Raw genomic sequence first — 18,781 nt, 5'->3', positions numbered from 1 at the left:
CCTCTTTTTGTGAGTCCGCTCATTATCTTGCATTGTGAGATTCACCTGTTTTTTCGTTATTAAAATTTAGTTTTTTGTTTATAGAAAGTGTATTATTACTAAATATTGACGAAAAAAATTAAATAAAAAGTGATTGCATCGGCCGGGAATCGAACCCGGGCCGCCCGCGTGGCAGGCGAGCATTCTACCACTGAACCACCGATGCTGATACATACATTCGCGAAATAGCGGATCATACAAAATGATCAGACTGAATGATTAGATTTTGAGGTCATTGGCTTGTATTATTGTGTTGATATTGATATTCTTCTGTCTAGTCTTATTACCCGACTGCCAAAGAAGGAGGGTAATGTTTTTCGAGTGTATGTAAGTATGTATGTATGTCTTTTCCTTTGTGACCACCTGTAGCCTAAACGGCTTGATGGGTTTTGATGTATGAGGTATCGTTAGATTTGTCTTGATTACGGGAGTGTCATAGGATACATTTTATCCTAAAAGTCCCACGGGATAAAGACATTTTTACTCTTTTTTTAGTGTGCAGTCGGGTATTTTGTTTTTTTAATAATAATTAGGTACTTGTTTTTTTATTTGATTTACTTTTATTTCAATTGTTATTGAAGTTTTAAGTGCAGTCGACAAAGTATTAACAGTTAAATAGTTACTAGTTAATCATAATATAGACCGTTGGTAAACGCAAAATTTATATATTGGTAACTAGATTTCCGCCCGCGGCTTCGCCCGCTTTGTCTAAAACATAACAAATTATATACTAAAACCTTCCTCTTGAATCACTCTATCTATTAAAAAAAACCGCATCAAAATCCGTTGCGTAGTTTTAAGCTTAAGCCTTAAACTTTACAAATTATGCTATGAAACCCACGGTATGGAGGAAACAAAATGAAAAATGTTTTTGAGTGAAATAAAATATATTTGTCTTAACTTACCACTACTAGGTATTTACTACCACTATAGTTTACACATCATGCAATTTATATTCCACTGCAATCCGTATTAATAAGATCGACCAGTGTACGAAATAAGGCCTTTTCATTGTAGCGACTCACCTGCGATACACGGCACGTATGCAATGAAATATGCATTCATAATAACATCTGCAACGAGCATAATACGAAAACAATGATATATTATATGTAGCGTGGCGATACGTGAAGTGAACATTCAAAATAACATAAAATAAAATAGTGTGTATGTACATATAGTAATACATAATATTATAAAGCTGAAGATTTTGTTTGTTTGTTTACTTGAATGCGCTAATCCTATGAACTACTGGTCTGATTAAATATTTTTGACATTATAATAAAAAAATATTGAAAATACGCGTATTTGCGTTAAGCGTAATGCGTCTTATTATTTCCCTTCCCTGAAACGACACAAGCACAAGAACACAAGCACAGGGAAACCTACTAATATTATAAAGAAAAAACTAATAAAATGTTACAGCCAATTTGTCAATCTCACGCTAAGTGGAGCAAAGATTTTTCCACTTTACATTTTGTCCCGGACCCAAAATGAGAAATAAGGCAAAAATGCACGTCGGTGGCGTGCGGGTTGGCACACGACCAAGGCAAAACCTTAATGTCTACATCGACCCTAGCTTTCAGCACCTGGGTCGGATTTGGCTTCACATCATGTCAATTTTTTTTGAGTAGTTTGATTTAGACAGCAAAAAAAATACTATCTAGTCTAAGAATCCAAAAATTAGAAAACAGTGGACAGTTTAAAAAAAATTAAATCACATTTTAGGAATAGAAAGAAAAAAGCCATTCAGAAATTGCGATACCATCCAATTTTAAATGTTTAAAAAAACGTGGACTAACTATAAACACAATTTAGATAAAACAGAAGACAGAATTAAAAGGAAAATCCAGCTCTACAAAGCAATCCAAATACCGAAATAAGCGTTTAACTTACTAAGTAAAAAGGAATGTTTAGCAAGTGTAATAGATGTCTTGTCTTCTTAATTACGTCCATTAATTAAAAGAATTTATTTACTCTGTTGCTAGTTATTTATCGCGCCCAAACCTGCTAAATTGTGTTAATGTACTGTGACATGTTGATTTATTCTGGTTAAATATTTGTTTGTATTTTAGTGTCATTAGCCTATTTTCGTGGTCAGGGGTTCGATCCTGGGTCCAGAGGAAAATCATTAGTGTGGTAGTTTTATTATAGTAATAATCGCTTATAGAAATCTGAAGCAATGAAATTGTTATACTTAGGCAAATTTTGCATGTTTCCATAATATAATAGTAAGACTCAAAATTGTAGATACGTGTATTTAGGATAAACAATTAGATAAATGTACAAACATTTTATTAATGACGATTTTCTGCATCAGTTTGCCATACCTACGCTTTTCAATACAAAGCAACCAAACGCTATAAACTTTTATTTCATCACATACATACTGCAGTAGACGTACATTTAAATCTTGTCAAAACTGATCCTATACACGTATGTGTATACCTCTTCCTAGTCCTTTTCAAACAATACAACACACTCCGTTGAACATAACACGTGTAATAAAATTTCCAAGTTCTAAAACATTGAATGGCAGAGAGAATCATTATGCATATGGAAGCCGGCTCACGTAGCGTCTCCCATTAAAGTGACGTGACAAAAAGGCGCGAAACGTCTGCGAGTTCCCGCCAATTCTCGTGTGAGGCAAATTGCGTAACAATAAAGTAATTAAGCCCGCGTCAAACTGCGCGTCGCGTAAACAGATTAAGAATGGTTTGCATAATCGCGGGACGAGCGCTTTTTTGGCGCGCCTGCTTTTGGCGGGGAAGGTGGGCTAATTTCATTATGAGGGCTGTATGGGTGTACGTGTGAAAACCATAGATAAAAAAAATTAAGCTAAAATTTTTCGGACGTGTTTTGTATTAAAGCAAAAGGTAAATAATGATGTGTAATTAAATCTAGGTTCATGTGGACCATACCTAATCGCATAGGATTCGCATCTAGTAGGTGTTGCTTAGAACAGCCTAGTATCTAATTTGTGGAACAGCATGAAGCATTAGCTTATAAAAATAAAAATAATTGTACTATTTTCACCTACAAAAATAAACACTAATGAAAAATAAATATTTTTAAATAATAAATACCTTACGAATTACCTACCATCGTTTCGGGGAATGCCGTGTCGTTTACAAAGGCCAAACAACAATTGAACAGAAAATGTCTTTGATTCCTACAACAAAGGGATACACTGGACACAAATTAAATTAAATAAAGGCACGGGTCATTAAGGCCTCAAGATAATGAGAGTATAAAGAATCTTCGCCCTTGTGGATAATGAGGGTTTGAATTTAATTTCGATCGCCAGGGACGGGCTTCATTACGAGCTATATATTTTCAATTTATTTGCTAATTTAATTCTCCAATATTTTCTAATATTATTGCTAACGTAACGTGGAAACTTGATTACAAAGGGTAACCCTGAATCGAGGGGTCTATATTTTCATCGGATTGTGAAATTAATCTTTTATAGGATAATATTTTGCTTATCTATACATATAATAAATCTGTAGAATAATAATAATAATAATAAATTCTTTATTTGACAACAAAAAATATACATGTACATGCAATTATAGGATAACTTACATATAAGTAAAACATAAACCGTAGCTGTAGGTACAATTAATTGCAATATTTGAACAATGTCTCCTATGCTAGGAAATGTCCTGTGTTACAGGAGACATTTATCCGTCCGTTGATACAAGATATATACCTGAATATTATAACAATTCTATACTATGCAAGTATCACTTTAGCCGAAAATTTGATGACTTTAAAGAATAAACTCTAAAACTCTTTGCAAAAAAAAATATATATATATATGAGAGAAATTTAACTAAAAATCTAAAAGAATTTAAAAGAAAGGATATACGTATTGAGTGTGTGTGTGTGTGTGTGTGGGTGTGTGTGTGTGTGTAAGAGTGTGTGTGTGTGTGTGTGTGTGTTTTCTAGTTTGTAGTTTGGATTAAATAATATAATGATCTAACAAGTGTTCACATTCATCATAATTAAGCTCTAGAAGGTAATTAGTTAGGTTGGACTTACATTGTAATGTGTTCATGTTGTGTATATTAAGTGTCTTATGTAATTTATTATATAGATGTGCACTTAGGTAGTCGTAATGTCTTTTTGCAAGCTTAGTATTTGTATATACGACTGGACATATCGGCGGGGGTCGCCTCTTATCTGAGAGTTTACTTTTAGTTGCGGGAAGGCTTTTATGCTTCTTCATCATTGCCCGGAGTATATACATTTTGCGCACAGTAAGTACCTTAAAATCAGTGTATACTTGTTTCGTTGGATATCTGAAGGGTTTGTTGAGAAGAGTTTTAATCACTGCTCTTTGAGCTCATTCGGCTTGTAGAATATTGTTTTTCGGAGCACCTCCCCAAGCGGTGATGCAGTAACCAATGATTGATTCGCATAATGCGGTGTACACTATTTTCAGAACGTCTTTATTAGCAGGGATTCGTAATTTTTTAAAAACAAAGATTAACTTCCTTATTCGTGAAGAGATAGCGTTAAGGTGCTGTTTCCAGGAAAGGCAAGAGTCTATCCAGACACCGAGATATTTAACTGTGTCGGCCCTATCTATAGATAGACAATTGCAGGTATTTACTCTATCGCACGAGTGAGCTAAAATTTTGAAAGAGGGTTCAGGTGGAATGGCAGATATTTTACTGGCAAAGGTAATAAATTTAGATTTTTGAACATTTAGACTCAGGAAGTTTGAAGAAAGCCAATTTTGAACAACACTTAAAGCACCTTCCGCTCCTTTCTTTGCCTCATCCCAGTCACGGCCACTCACCAAAAGGACAGTATCATCAGCATATGCTATGATACGTGTAGAAGGATAAGCAAGTTGGCAAAGTTCGTTAACATATATTTGAAAGAGGAGTGGAGATAGTAAACTACCTTGGGGTAAGCCAAATTCCAAAGATTCTTCAGTGCTGATGTGACTACCAATCTTAACGGATTGAGTTCGATTCGAGAGGAAATCTTCAAGTAGTTTGTAAGCCGTTCCCCGGATACCAATTCGCTCGAGCTTTTTTAGTAGGATAGGGATAGAGACAGTATCAAAAGCTTTGGACAAGTCGAGGAATATGCCAATACACTTTAGTTTGTTGTCTATATTTTTAACTAAAAATTCTAGAAGTGCAGCGACTGCATTTTCTGTTGACATGCCTTTTCGAAAACCAAACTGATTGTCAGCGATGATTTTATATTTCTCAAGGTAGCTATTCATGTTCTTGTATATTATTCTTTCTAAAATTTTGGAGATAGCTGGCAGTACTGAAATTGGTCTGTAATTATTTATACTATCTCTATCCCCAGCCTTGTAAACCGGATGTACGATAGCCTTTTTGAGAGCTGTAGGAAAAATACCCGAAGTTAAAGCAAGATTACAGATGTGTGTGATGGGAGGTACAAGTTTTGATCTGGTAGCGTTAAGTAGTTTGGGGGTAATGCCATCCCACCCAGGGGCACTATCAATGCGGAGGTTACTTACTATACCATTAACTGTATTTTCATCGATCTCCAAGAAAACTATCGAATTAGGCATTGAGCAATTTAAGCTTGAGTTTGCAAATTTGGGTTGACTTGTTGCATTTATTTTATTAGCCATATTTTTACCTACGCTGGCGAAGAAGCTATTTATGGTGTTAACTGATTCCAGTGGGTTACTATGCGTGTTAAGAAGTTCGGTGCATGATGAGGTACATGAGTCCTGATCTAACACGTTACGGACAGCTCCCCACATTTTTTTAGTGTCCTTACCGGCCTCGACGAATAATTTTTCTTCGAACACTCGCCTTACTTTTTTGAGTAGGTTGTTACAGAAGTTACGGTAACGTAAGTATGTTAATTTTAAAATAGTATTTTTAGGGTTTTTATTTGATTTATAGTGCATCCTATCTCTATTGCGAATACATCTGAGAAGGCCAATTGTCATCCACGGTTTTTTGAGTCTAAGCTTGGAGGGAATGGGTCTAAGTATAGTATTCTTAGTCAAAATAGGCGAAAGTAGGTGGAGTAGTCTATTCATGGCTGTGTTAGCATCCGTACAACTGAAAACACTCGATAAATCACATTGTTGAATATCATTAACGGTTTCTGTAAAATTTAGGTGGGGACGATTAAAAAGTAGAAGGGTCAATTCTGTACATTGAAAATATTGAAAAAATAAATAGCAGGAGGTGTTACTGGATCGATACCAAACACAAATATGTGATTAAAAAAATTTTTGTCTGTCTGTCTGTATGTGAAGACATCACGTGAAAACTAACGGTTCGATTTCGATGAAACTTGGTATAATTATACCTTATTATCCTGGGCGTAAAATAGGATACTTTTTATCCTGAAAAAATACGAAGAAAAAAAAAATAATTTTTCAGTTTTATCCATAGACGTTGTTCTGTAGAACAGCGAACACACGTTGGGTATTATTATAGGCCTAGCCGTATTTGAGTCCAATAGATATTTATAAGATGTTATTGTCAGAGTTACTCAAAATGGAGAAATAAACCATCCACGCGAAGACCGACATCCGCGCGGACGGAGTCGCGGGCGGAAGCTAGTAAATAAAATATATTTGAATGCCCATTACGTATAGAAATTCATATTGGTACTTTACAAATGAAAGTTTCTATTTTTATCCTTTTTATTAAGTTAGTATTTTTGGGTTATTCAAAAGGATGAATGAGGAATGTTCTGAAAACCTGCGTGTGTGTGCGTTGAGTCATCGTTGTATACATGTATTACATTACTCATACTTATGACTCGCTGGTCGAAACTGTCGGCCTGCGCTTGATCTTCGGTTGTATCGGATTTCCGTGCAATCGGACTTCAGAGTAACTTCAGAGTAAGCGAATAGTACACTTGTTTGCCCACTTGTATATTACAGCAATGTAATATGTTATTGAGGGCCCTTGGGCGGTAAGATATTTGCGCATCAAGTTACTTTGGGCGCGGTCAATCCAAAGATGAGTGTTCCGTTGCATGTAAATGATGTTACAAAGCTTTTGACGGTTTAAAAAACATTAGATAACCTTTAATAAATAGATAGATAGCAAGTCAGCTGTGTCTATGTAGTTGACTAGGCCTTATGGCCTTACTAATATTGGCGGTCACCTTCCAAATTTGGTCATATTATATAAATTATCCACCTACTGAGCAAAGGACATGAAAATCGGCGAATATATTCTAAGAGTAAAAATTCACAAGTTTAGTTTATAAAATTATAAAATAAATATAAAATAAACCGCGCAGACGAAACTGACCCTCGTAAAGCGCTACATTAGCATAAACTCGACGACATTACCATATGAGACGCGGTTTTATATATTTTTAAAACGAATCGTATCGTAAATTTACATATAAGTTGTTATTTAAAGGGTTTCAAAGCGCTTTTCGGTTTAAAAATGCTAGCACATCTATAGCATTTTCTGCACGGATAATGCAATGAGGTTTCGCTAGTGTTGTATCGTAAATTATTGAATATCTCGTCATATCATCTGATAAGATTTTATCTTGGTTTGTCTTACATTTAACTTCTTATTACTGCATAAACATGTCTCGTTTTTATTGCTACTTTCAATGCATTTTAATGTCATCTCTTAGATGCGAAATTTTCACTTCAATTTAAACTGAGGTAAATTACAAGAGATATCTCTTGTCTCCACTTAGGTCTTTAATACCAGACCAGCTTCGGATGAAGGTACGTAATATGAATTAATATATTTTATGATAGGTTAAAGATTGAAAACTCAACACTACCTACCTCTGTTTTCATTCACTTTTAAGTTATAATTATCTACATATTATCACACAACCATCAGGTAAACAGCAATAAAGTAGGTATTTGTCCGCAAATCCATTTAGCCGTTATGTTTTCAATATCGTGTGATCGATTGCCGAAACATTACACCCGCCGCCATCAGTCACCGGCTTATATAACATTACTTATTGTTTATCTTGTGTTTTTTCCTTCCTTTGTAATATAAATGCCTGCGGGTTTACTCCTTTTGAGTCATCGCATATTATGGTATTTGATGAATAAACTTTTTAAACGGACGAAGTTTAGTTTCGAAGGCTGTAGAAACTTTCACACCTAAAGGTACACTCACCGGCACGGAATCTTGGCCACTGCAAATTTTTGGGTAAAATAACACTATTTCTTTTCTACTACAAAATTCAATAAAAATTTAATCAAAACTAGTTACTTTAATGTTTTTACTAACTTTTAGTAATAATTGGAAGTTTATAAGAAGTACTACCGCGTACATATGAATTAAACAAGAATTTACGCTTTTCCTGTGAAATTTAAATGATTTCTTAAAAAATGCACAAAAATTAAAAAGAACGTTTCCATAAAAAAAATTGAACCTTTTAATATAGGGTGTTTCCTTCTCTTTCCTTAAACACTGTTTGCATCCAGCCTGGCATACTCTAGAAGACATTTTTGATGTCCACTTGAGCTATAGTGTACCAAACGGCCCCAGCTGTATTTCTAAGCTTATCTAACATTGGTGCTGGGTTGGAATCGAACTTAATGTTTCTTTTAAGCATGTCCCAGATGTGTTCTATTGGATTAAGATCCGGGCTACGAGCTGGCCACTCCAATTTTTCAATAATAACCTCTTGAAGGTACTCTTATACGCATCGTACGACACGCGGACGTGCGTTATAGTGTATTAGTAGCAAATTTTCTTCACTGATAAACCTGTAATAGGGCTGAACATGTTCCTGGAGAATTTCCTCAATGTACCTGATCAAATTTAAGGCATTATCTACGATAACTAACTCCGTGCGAGCATCGGAACTTATACCTCCCCATACCATTATTGACCCTCCATGAAAAATCGCAGTTTGAGTGTGGTGATGGGTGAAAACCTCTCTTCTCGTCTCCTCTATACTGACTCTTGGCTATCAGAAGCTCGTAAAGTGCCTTAGCAGTCATCTGTGAACACCTCACGAGCGCACTGGCTGTGGGTCCAGTTTTCATGTTCTCGTGCAAAACGAAGACGTGCTTCTCTGTGATGTCTGAGGAGTTCTGGACGGTGTGCTGGTCTGCAAACCTTCAAAATAACTTCCTTCATTAGTCTTCTCACCGATTGCTCACTCACATTTATTATCCTGGTGTTTTAGAGCCGGTGGTGTATCTCAAAAACTGTCAGAAAGCCATTTCTGAGTATCTCTTGAACAATAAACGGGTCTTCTCGAGCTGATGTGCACCTCATACCTTCATTTCCTGGTCTGTACGTGTAGCTACCAGTCTCCTGGTATCTTCTCCATGCATAATGCATCGCTGAACGTGGTACGTACTGAACATTAGGTACTTTACGATGCGGCAGTCATTGGTCTAACATTGTGATGGCCTGAGCAGGTTGTTCAGATGTTAACGGCATTTTTTATTGTTTGTTATGATCATTGACTACAGTACAACAATAACAATATCTTAAAACGACATAAACGATATCGAAAAAAGTTTTAAACGAACAATTCGTAACTTCGGCTTAACCGCACAAATCACAAATTTCGAGTAACTCTTAAAAAGTGGTTAAATATTATTCTCAAACTTAATGATTTCTTACCATAAAGTTAAACAAATAATATGTTAACATATCTGCATACAAAAAAATCGTGAAAAACACTTCAAACTTTTTTTATCGGCAAATTTGTAAGTGGCCAAGATTCCGTGCCGGTGAGTGTAGTTGAATTTATTTACAAGAAATCATGTAGCCTGATTGCTAATTGTTTTAATAATGAATCCGTCAATTTTTTTCTGCGTTTTATGCGTGTCCACACTGTATTATATTTTGTATTTTTTGCGTGTACATTATTAGTTTAATTCATTGGTATTATATTGTTAATCGCGAACTAATGATTATTTTTATATTTACCACGTTCATAACCGCGCAGATATTTAAACCTTATAGGAAATGAGTTGTGTCTAACTGAATTTACCTTATTTCCCGTTCAATTTAAATAGTTTGCATATGACTACCTATCATTAGAATTACCAGACGCGTCTGTTCATAATAACACAGAAGTAAAAAAGCCAATTTGTACCCGAATAGGTACCGTCGATCAAATTTTTCTGCTCATTTCTTTGTTCAAAAATGTTCGCACGATTTTAAACAAAAAGCTTGGTAATTACGGCTGCGGTTACTAATGACTCGTTTTGTATGAAATGCATTAGTTTGTTCCTCGGATGGTTCCATGGTACATACATACACACAATGCTCGTGTTATAATTGTTTAATTTCGAGCTGCTATTGTGATGGCGAGATAAGACGTAATTACGAGATTGAATTTTGATCTTTATTATGTGTTTGTGTTGTTTTTCTTGTATTGAATTAGCATGATACAGTTATGAAGATTGGATAGATGAAGATCTTAAAACATATTTGTTCATTATACGTTAATAAGACGAATGATTCAGTAGAGTTTTATACGTATAAGTCAGTTCTTTAAAGAAACGAATCTTCAATGGCGGCGCTTATCATTCCCTCTCGATCACACACGGCCGTACGGTATGCAAAAAAAAAAATGGAAAAATAAAATCACTAAAATGTATTTGATTATCCCTATAATAGTTTTTATCATAAATTTACAATGACAATTATGCATTTGCGAAAGTAAATAATGTTTTCTTGGAATTTGACAAAATATGTTCTTTGGGAAAAGTTGTTCAGTTTTATGGGCTTATTACAAGTATTATGGGGATTTTATTACATTCTGTATACGTAAATATGATAATTCATATAAATACACAAATACAATAACAAAAAAGTTTGTCAACAAACAATTTGAAATAATTAATAAAATAATTATCAATTTACGTTATTTTTATTTTCTTTTTTGCTGATCCTACCATCTGTCAAAGTCAGCTTTGGCCGCCATTGAAGATTCGTTTCTTTATTGAACTAGCTAATAGATATGCACACATAAATCGTTTATTTAATATTATACCTGAAAGTTAACAATTAATTTAATTATATTCTTTAAAGCCACGACTTTTTGATAAAGTTTTAAAACATCTGTTCTACATGCACAAAGTCGGGTTTAGCCGCTAGTTACACGTTGTAGAGTGAATTAAACTGACCGTGTTAAAACTGAAATTGCCTCGACTCTTGAATCTCAAAATTCGTAATGAGTCGGATGGGATTTAAGTTTTTGCGAAGTGCGACTGCCTTATGAGATCACTGCTTCAGACAATTTGCGGTAGGTAAATCTAATTACATTTGAGTCATAAAACATATTTTTTTGTGTGCATTGATTAACAGTAAAACCACAGATTACCTACTGAATAGTTACTACGTAAGTAAAAATAAAGAAACATAATTTGCAATACGAATCGTGAACGCAATAGTGGGTTATGATTTAAAGTTATTAAGACGAAATATATTATATACTTACGACTTGTTTTTAAATGAATGTTTGTTTAGATTTCAGTTTATAAACATCTAGCTGTGAAGTTTACTTTTGACTTGTCATCATTCAGTTAGTGCCTAATTATTAAAATAAACATTATTAGAATAGTAAACAATATTCTCCGATAAGCATTTGTTTTAAAACTTTACAGAATCTGCCTTAAGGCTTAAAGTAAGCAAGATATTGGTATGTAAATAATTATGAGTCACAGGCGGTTGCTAACATTTCAAAGAACGAAACGGGACAATCGATCAAGTTCATACCGCGACATTGTCTGACATTTTTTACGGCGCAATCACGAACACACGTAAGTGGACACTTGACATATTGATATGCATCGGACAGACAAACATAATGATTGATTCTTCTGTTCGCAGCAAATAATGCTCCACTGATTGTATCGCTGTTTATGGGTAAATTATTAATTATGTTATCTGTTTGTTAATTAATATTGAGACGTTGGTGATAAATAGTATTAATTACATACCAGGCTATTTGCATTTTGAGTAAATTTAACCCTTCGGTAGACTGTAGGTACTAGATAAATTAGAATTTAGATAGCTCATACTCAATTATACAAAGTCGGCTCTGGAAATTTATGTTGATATATAGAGACCTTTAACCTCAAGAGTAAATATTATCAAGTCTAGAATTATTTTGTTAATTAATCTATACGTAAACTGTAGATATACTTATCTGCTTTTATCACAGGAAAATTAATTAAAATTTTCACGACCGTTCGCGAGCAAGATATTGCAAAAACACAACGCCATAAAAAACTTAATTAAGTGGACATTTTGAACTTCATTGTAAGTAATTAAATAACATAAGAAAGTTAAAATGTAGGGGGATGTTGGGCAAGTTTAAATGAGCGCTGTCACCCGGGGCGGCGCGTCGCCGAAAGTGGCGCCCGGGGAAGTCGTTGTAATTAAAACATTTCTTTTTTACAGGCCGCAGTTGCGGGGTTACGATCAAAGTTTGGACAAGTATTTTGTGTTGGTATGGGATTTTACTTTATGGGCCTTCTTCACAATGGGCAGCGTTGGCCCAACAAAATATGATCGTCGATGTTTGCCGCTATTACGGCGAATATGAATATTTTTTTTTATATGCAATAGGAGGCAACAGAGCAGACGCGTCACCTGGTAAGTGCTCTACGTCGCCCATAATATGTACACACAGTGCCAGAGACATTGTGAGTATGTTGCCGGCCTTTAAGGTAGGAATATGCTCTTTTCTTGAAGGTCCCCAGTTCATAGCCGTTTGGAAAAGCCGCATGAGGGAGTTTGTTCCAGATGTCTGTAGTGCGCGGGAAGAAAGACCTTTTAAAGCGCACAGTTGTAGATTGCCAACAGTCAAGGTGGTGAGGGTGGTATTGTTGACGATGTCGTGCTGTACGGTGGTGGAACTCGGCGGCGGGTAATGTTCCAAACAACTCTTCAGAGCACTCCCCATAGTAAATGCGATAGAGAACGCATAAGGAGGCGACATCTCTTCGCATCGCCAAAGTATCAAGCTGATCGGTGAGACTTGGCTCGTTAACAAGTCGTACAGCTCTCCTTTGAATACGGTCAAATGGAAGGAGGTATTGTTGGGGTGCCCCGGCCCAGATGTGGGAGCAGTAGGTAATAGGTATTCCATGTGCGGCCTAACTTGCGCCTTATATATATGAATATATATATATAATAATTTTATATATATATATGAATATAATACGATTTTGATGATAGGTACTTGTTCATGTAGCTTATGTATCAGAATATCTCAAAAGCTATAGAGATACTTGAAAATACTTGTGTATGTGAGCTAGTAAAATAAATCTACAATTAGAACACATAGTTTGATATGAAGGTGCGAGTGTTGTTTCACATTGTTCAATTTTATTAGGGTCGTATGGGTTTAGTTGATGTTAGTTAGAGCCGTGATAGAATTTGATATTCAATTTAAATAATAATAACCTTACCTACGATTTTTATTTCGTATATAAGTAAGTAAAATAAATGTCATTGATCCGACCTCATTGAAAGGAATGTAGCTTGTACGCAAAAATACGAAAAATGATTTACGAAAAATCTCAAATAATGGGCTGGATTTTTGTGAAACTATTTTCTTTAGTATATTTACTTTTGAAATTGTAGATATTATTTTATTTTAGATCTTCATACCGTCTCTCTATAAATAATACTTAGGTTTAAACTACGCAAAACGACTACAAAACACATAATCATAAATGTAGAGCATCGTTTTAAAGAAAATATATTTTATCAAATAGAATACAGCAATGTTAGAGTAATATAATCCTACATCGGGCGAGAGAAATTCATCCGTCGATACAACAGCCAGCAAACATACACATCGCAATAATTTTAAAATAGTTTAATGGTATATAGTTAACCAGTATCTCTTTAAAGATATTTATGGGTCAATCAATTTTTAAAGGTCCCGATCATAATTTTCTCGTATTTTTTTTTTAACTTAATTTTCAGCATTTTACTATTTCATTTAGAAGATAATTCTTCGTAGATTAAGATTATATAGGCAGCAGTGATGTTGATTACATACATTTGTGGATTTAACTTCACGAACCGATCTATTCACGGGAAATAATGTCCTTTGGACAACTTACACAATAGTACTTTTTTAAATGTTAAATTCCCTTCAGAATTAAAATAAATTCTTCTAATATTAAATAATAAATAATATTTTGATATTTGTTCTATTTACACCCAAAATACGAAATATTTTTATTAAAATTGAAACGAATGATGTCTTTTGAACAACCAAACAATGTTTCATATATGTAAAATGAAATGAAGCTCTTTCCCTACTTCATTGCATTTTGAATAACATTGTCTTTTACATTTATTAATTTTAAAGTATTTAATCTGTGGTGACAGCTCTGCTCGTTATGGTTCATTCCTTAAAATTTATACTCTCTGGTTTTTTAAAGTGATTAAGCAACGTGGTTTATTTTATAAAGAAATATTTAAGAGCAAACATTATTTGAAGCAATAGCTTTTAATGTTGTTTCTCTTGTTACAGGTTAGTAATTAAGTATAACTTGTATTAAATGTTTAATTGTAAAATAATTGTGTTTTGTGAAAATAAAAATAAATCTCTTGTTACAGAGCAACAACTTTGGTTTTTTGTTTCTATAATTCACCATTACATATATAAAAAAGTTTCAGTAAAGCGGAAATAGTGATATTTTTTACAAAAAAACTATTAAGGCGAGCTTGTTACGTATCGTATTGTTGATTTTACTTAATTAAAATGAACTGATTCTCGATATAACTGAATGAATGAAGTATAATGTGATTTTCATATGGGGACATCTTAGTCGTCTTGATTTTTGAAATGTTAAAATTACAATTAAACTAGACATAAAATTGCGTAATAAAAATGTGTTCCCGAAACAGCCGAGTAATAAACAAAACATGAACTATTTAACTGTTAAAGTATAAGTTTTATATAATTATTGTCCTAGGGACAACCAAATTGTCCATGGTACAACCACTTTGGTTGGCCAAGTGACTGGTTGTCCGCGGGACATTTTTAAAATTTTGACCCGCCAAGCAAATACTATTGTTATTTTATATATTAATCTCAGCTCACACTAAATTATAGACGAAAACGCATCTCGTGTAGTATAATTGATAACAATGCATCAAGTACTTATGTTTTAATCACAGTTGTCTGACGGACTGACAATAAAGCCACCCCACACTCACCAACGTTGCTCGGACGACTGTTGCCGTGATTTTATACAAATCAAAATGGCGTTTGAGCCCGACAGTTAATTATTGTGTTTAGCTTGTTGTTTAGGAATCTACCGCGCCATCTGTGTTTTGTTTCCATAACTAAATTACGGTTGTCTGTGAGACCTGTGCCATGTAGATGATTTATGGGGACAAAACTCAAAAGTAAAATGCCTGAAAATCGTATTATATCCAATAAAAAAAAATATATTTGTATGTTTTTATGTCAATAATCATTAACTGAAACAAGAAGTGTATTTGGTATTTATGGTCGTGATAGTATGTGTTCGTGATGCGAAGTTTGTTAATGCATTGTAGCTTGGGGACAAATGTGATAGTACTGGAAAATTGCATTTAGTCTCTGGACAACCATGAAACTACGCACAAATTAATAAAACAAGTAAAATATTGTTTACAATAATGTTAGAAAATATTAAAAAGAATATAATTAAAACCAATTTAACTCTATATTATGATTTCATGTTTATTAATTATCGTTCAGGGACATGATGCGTGTACCGTCGGACCATTAAAAGTTGATCGACCCTTATATTTTATAGTAAATATAGATGTACCTAACCTATGTGTAAGAACTATAATAATGTATGCTAAGATATAATATCCTGATATGTTTATTTTCTCGTAATTCTTATTTAACATTAGTCAACACACTTCATAAGCAGGAATATGTTATACAAGCTGTGCTCCGCGGTTTTTTTACCCGCAGTGCTCCGCTCCTGTTAGTCTTAGCGATAGGCTATCTAATACCGAAAGAATATTTCAAATCGGATTAGTAGTTCCCGAGATTGGCGCGTTCAAACAAACAAACAAATTCTTCAGCTTTATAATATTAGTATAGATACATATTAAAACTTACAAGCTTTTCATTTAAACACTTACCTATGTGAGTCTATAGTCTATACTAAAACCTACATAGGTAGATACTATGATATATGATCACCTAATGAAAATCAACTTCCTATTAACAACGATGAAACATTCTACTTATCATTATTGCATTTAATACAAAATTACCCATCACGCTACGTCAAGGAACAACCACTGGATACATTTGTTCCAGTTTCCGTTGAACTAGACGACCCCCTGCGTATTAATATATATAATATAGACTGTCAGTAAACGAGCAAGGATTATCACAGCGGGTAATTATTCCCTTGATCTGCGCAGCCGTTCCGCGTCAAACGCAGCTCAGACTACCTTTGTGCACTCAACATTATAATCAACTATACTGTTGCTACTTGAATGCTCACTTTTAAAACGTTTTAAGGCAATGTTATTTCTAACTTTCCTCGGTTCAAACGTTTTCTTTGAATATCGCTTTTTGTATAAGCTTTGAATTTGATATTGTAGGTATTTTATTCTTGTTCTAAGATAGATAAGATTTTTAATTGTTTTCTTGTTCATACCACCTATTTCGAAAGATTTAATAGTTAAAGTATGTAATATCGGAAAGTATTTCTCCTATTTAATAGTGTTCGCTTTATGAGATACCTAAAATCTGATTATTGTACTGCCGAGTGACAGGTTTGTCTCAAGTACAATAAAATTGACACATCTCGAGAAATATTTATGAAAATGAACAATGTTTTAAAGCACCATAAAAGAGGTTCAGTTTTTAAATCGATACACGAAGTCATAAATGCGTAGGTTTACAATTCCTCCCAGTTGTTCATCCCACGTGTCTACGGACTTGCCAACTATGTGTTATCCACACTATTAATAGTATGTGTATCTGTCTGTCTGTTACGCTTTCACAGCTAAATAACTGAATAGATTTGGAAGAAATATATTTAGTGGAAATAGTTAACTATCAAATAGGTATCGTTGAAATTGGGTATTATACTTACAAAGAAGGACTTTATAAGACGTTGAAAAACTTATAGACAGGTTCGTAACTGTCTCAAGTATACCAGTTACCATTATAGACGAAAAATCCTCGCCGTGATAAAGACTGATAAGGAAATTCCCATCTAGGTCTCCGAGCAATCTGCGACCTATACCTATCGAGATGATATCTTTAGGTAAAAGAAAATCGTTCTCAGTATAAAGCCAATATTAGACGCCACAATCTAGAAGAACTTTAACTATTTTTTTGCTAATACATTATAATATTTAAATTATAAATTACAATCTCATAAGGATTCTTAGTACCTCGGTAATAAATTATTTATCTCTACCATTTTATTATTCAAGTATTTATTTGTCTTCATATTTTATTAAGTAACTATTCGTAGACTCTACATAGTTATAAAAATAATGTCTTAGTCGTATGTACGTACATAAAACTACAAACATTAAGTTAAGCTTTAGAGTTGAAGCTAAAAATCCAGTGGATAGGTTCAAATCCTTTATGGACAATAAAGTATAGAAATGGACGTAAAAACTTAACATAAGTTACACTTAAGATTTACGGTTAAGTTACATTATTCATAGGGATCTATGTGGTGACAAAGTCAAAGGTGTGTAGGATTTTTTTACTGACTTTCAAAATGATAATTTTGTTTTGCTCTTCTTTGTTTTTTAACTTGAACTGTTTTTGAATGTATACTATTATTAGGCCTACGTTAAAAACATGGTAACTATTCATCACAAAGGGAGGAACAGACTTGTTTTAGGTCTGAACTTTTTAAATTCTTTTCGTTTAAATAGCTTTGTGTAGGTGTAGAGTTATACTTCTGTTGGAGATAAAAATAGTAAGTTAAATCATACTCTAAGACAATAAACGTAATTTAAACTTCTAATTACCTACATAGGATCTTAAATAATGCCTATTTTATATCTTTGGATATTTTAGAGTTATCCCAGTAAAGCTATTACTTGCCTGTGTTAAAATCTTCGCTTCAATGTATCTAAGACGTACAAACATACAATGTAACACCACATATAATATAATACTATACAAGAAGCACGCACCAGTGAACAGTTATATGGATTTAGTTGCAAATTCAGTAAATGTGTACATGTAGAGTTATCTCGGAGTATTTACGACGTATGTCTCTTCTAGTAAATGTTGCTATTGTCGACGCATCTCAACGCTCCGTGCCGCTGAATGTATCAATTTGTACACGAAACTTCCTGGATGTTTAGCTCATTTAGAGTAGGTATTGTAAAGCATACAATATATAGAATATTATATTATGAAAACAATAAGCGCTATGTCACTACCAAAATTCTGATGATTATAAAGACACCTCATAGTCAAAATCCATCCAGCGGTTTAGGCGCAGTAGAGCTTGACAAAGAAATATAAATCATACCCTCGAAAAACAACCCTCCTTTCGCAGTTGGGTAAAAAACGATTGATTCACATTCGACAGAGTGTTCGCCGCTATATTATTATTTAATCTCGGATATTACAAGAATCGGATATTAAATATTCTGTTTTGTCGTTAAGTCGTGAAATATTAACACACACAATATATAACTGAAATCAGTAGCTAACTTTATTGCAGAACACTAATAAAATTAACAAACGAATTGACGCATCTTATCCCAAGTTATATTTCAAGCATGCACGGTACGTG

The 18,781-nt window shown here is 33.9% G+C and overlaps 1 protein-coding gene and 1 non-coding gene across 2 annotated transcripts in view; one reads left to right on the top strand and one right to left on the bottom strand.

Annotated features, from left to right (window-relative positions):
* Window positions 1–18,781, top strand: part of LOC149898051 (uncharacterized) — a 370,187-nt gene that overhangs the window by 6,173 nt on the left and 345,233 nt on the right. The window lies entirely within an intron of this gene.
* TRNAG-GCC (transfer RNA glycine (anticodon GCC)) lies at window positions 135–205 on the bottom strand. Its single transcript has one exon. It is a non-coding gene; the product is annotated as a tRNA-Gly (tRNA).

The sequence above is a fragment of the Colias eurytheme genome, chromosome 24, assembly GCF_061535395.1.
Source record: "Colias eurytheme isolate Ceu_HAF_F1 chromosome 24, ilColEury1 Martin Lab GWU primary, whole genome shotgun sequence".
In the NCBI taxonomy this organism is placed as follows: domain Eukaryota; kingdom Metazoa; phylum Arthropoda; class Insecta; order Lepidoptera; family Pieridae; genus Colias; species Colias eurytheme.
The sequence above is the reverse complement of the archived record's forward strand: the minus strand, read 5'-3'. Positions and strand labels throughout refer to the sequence as shown.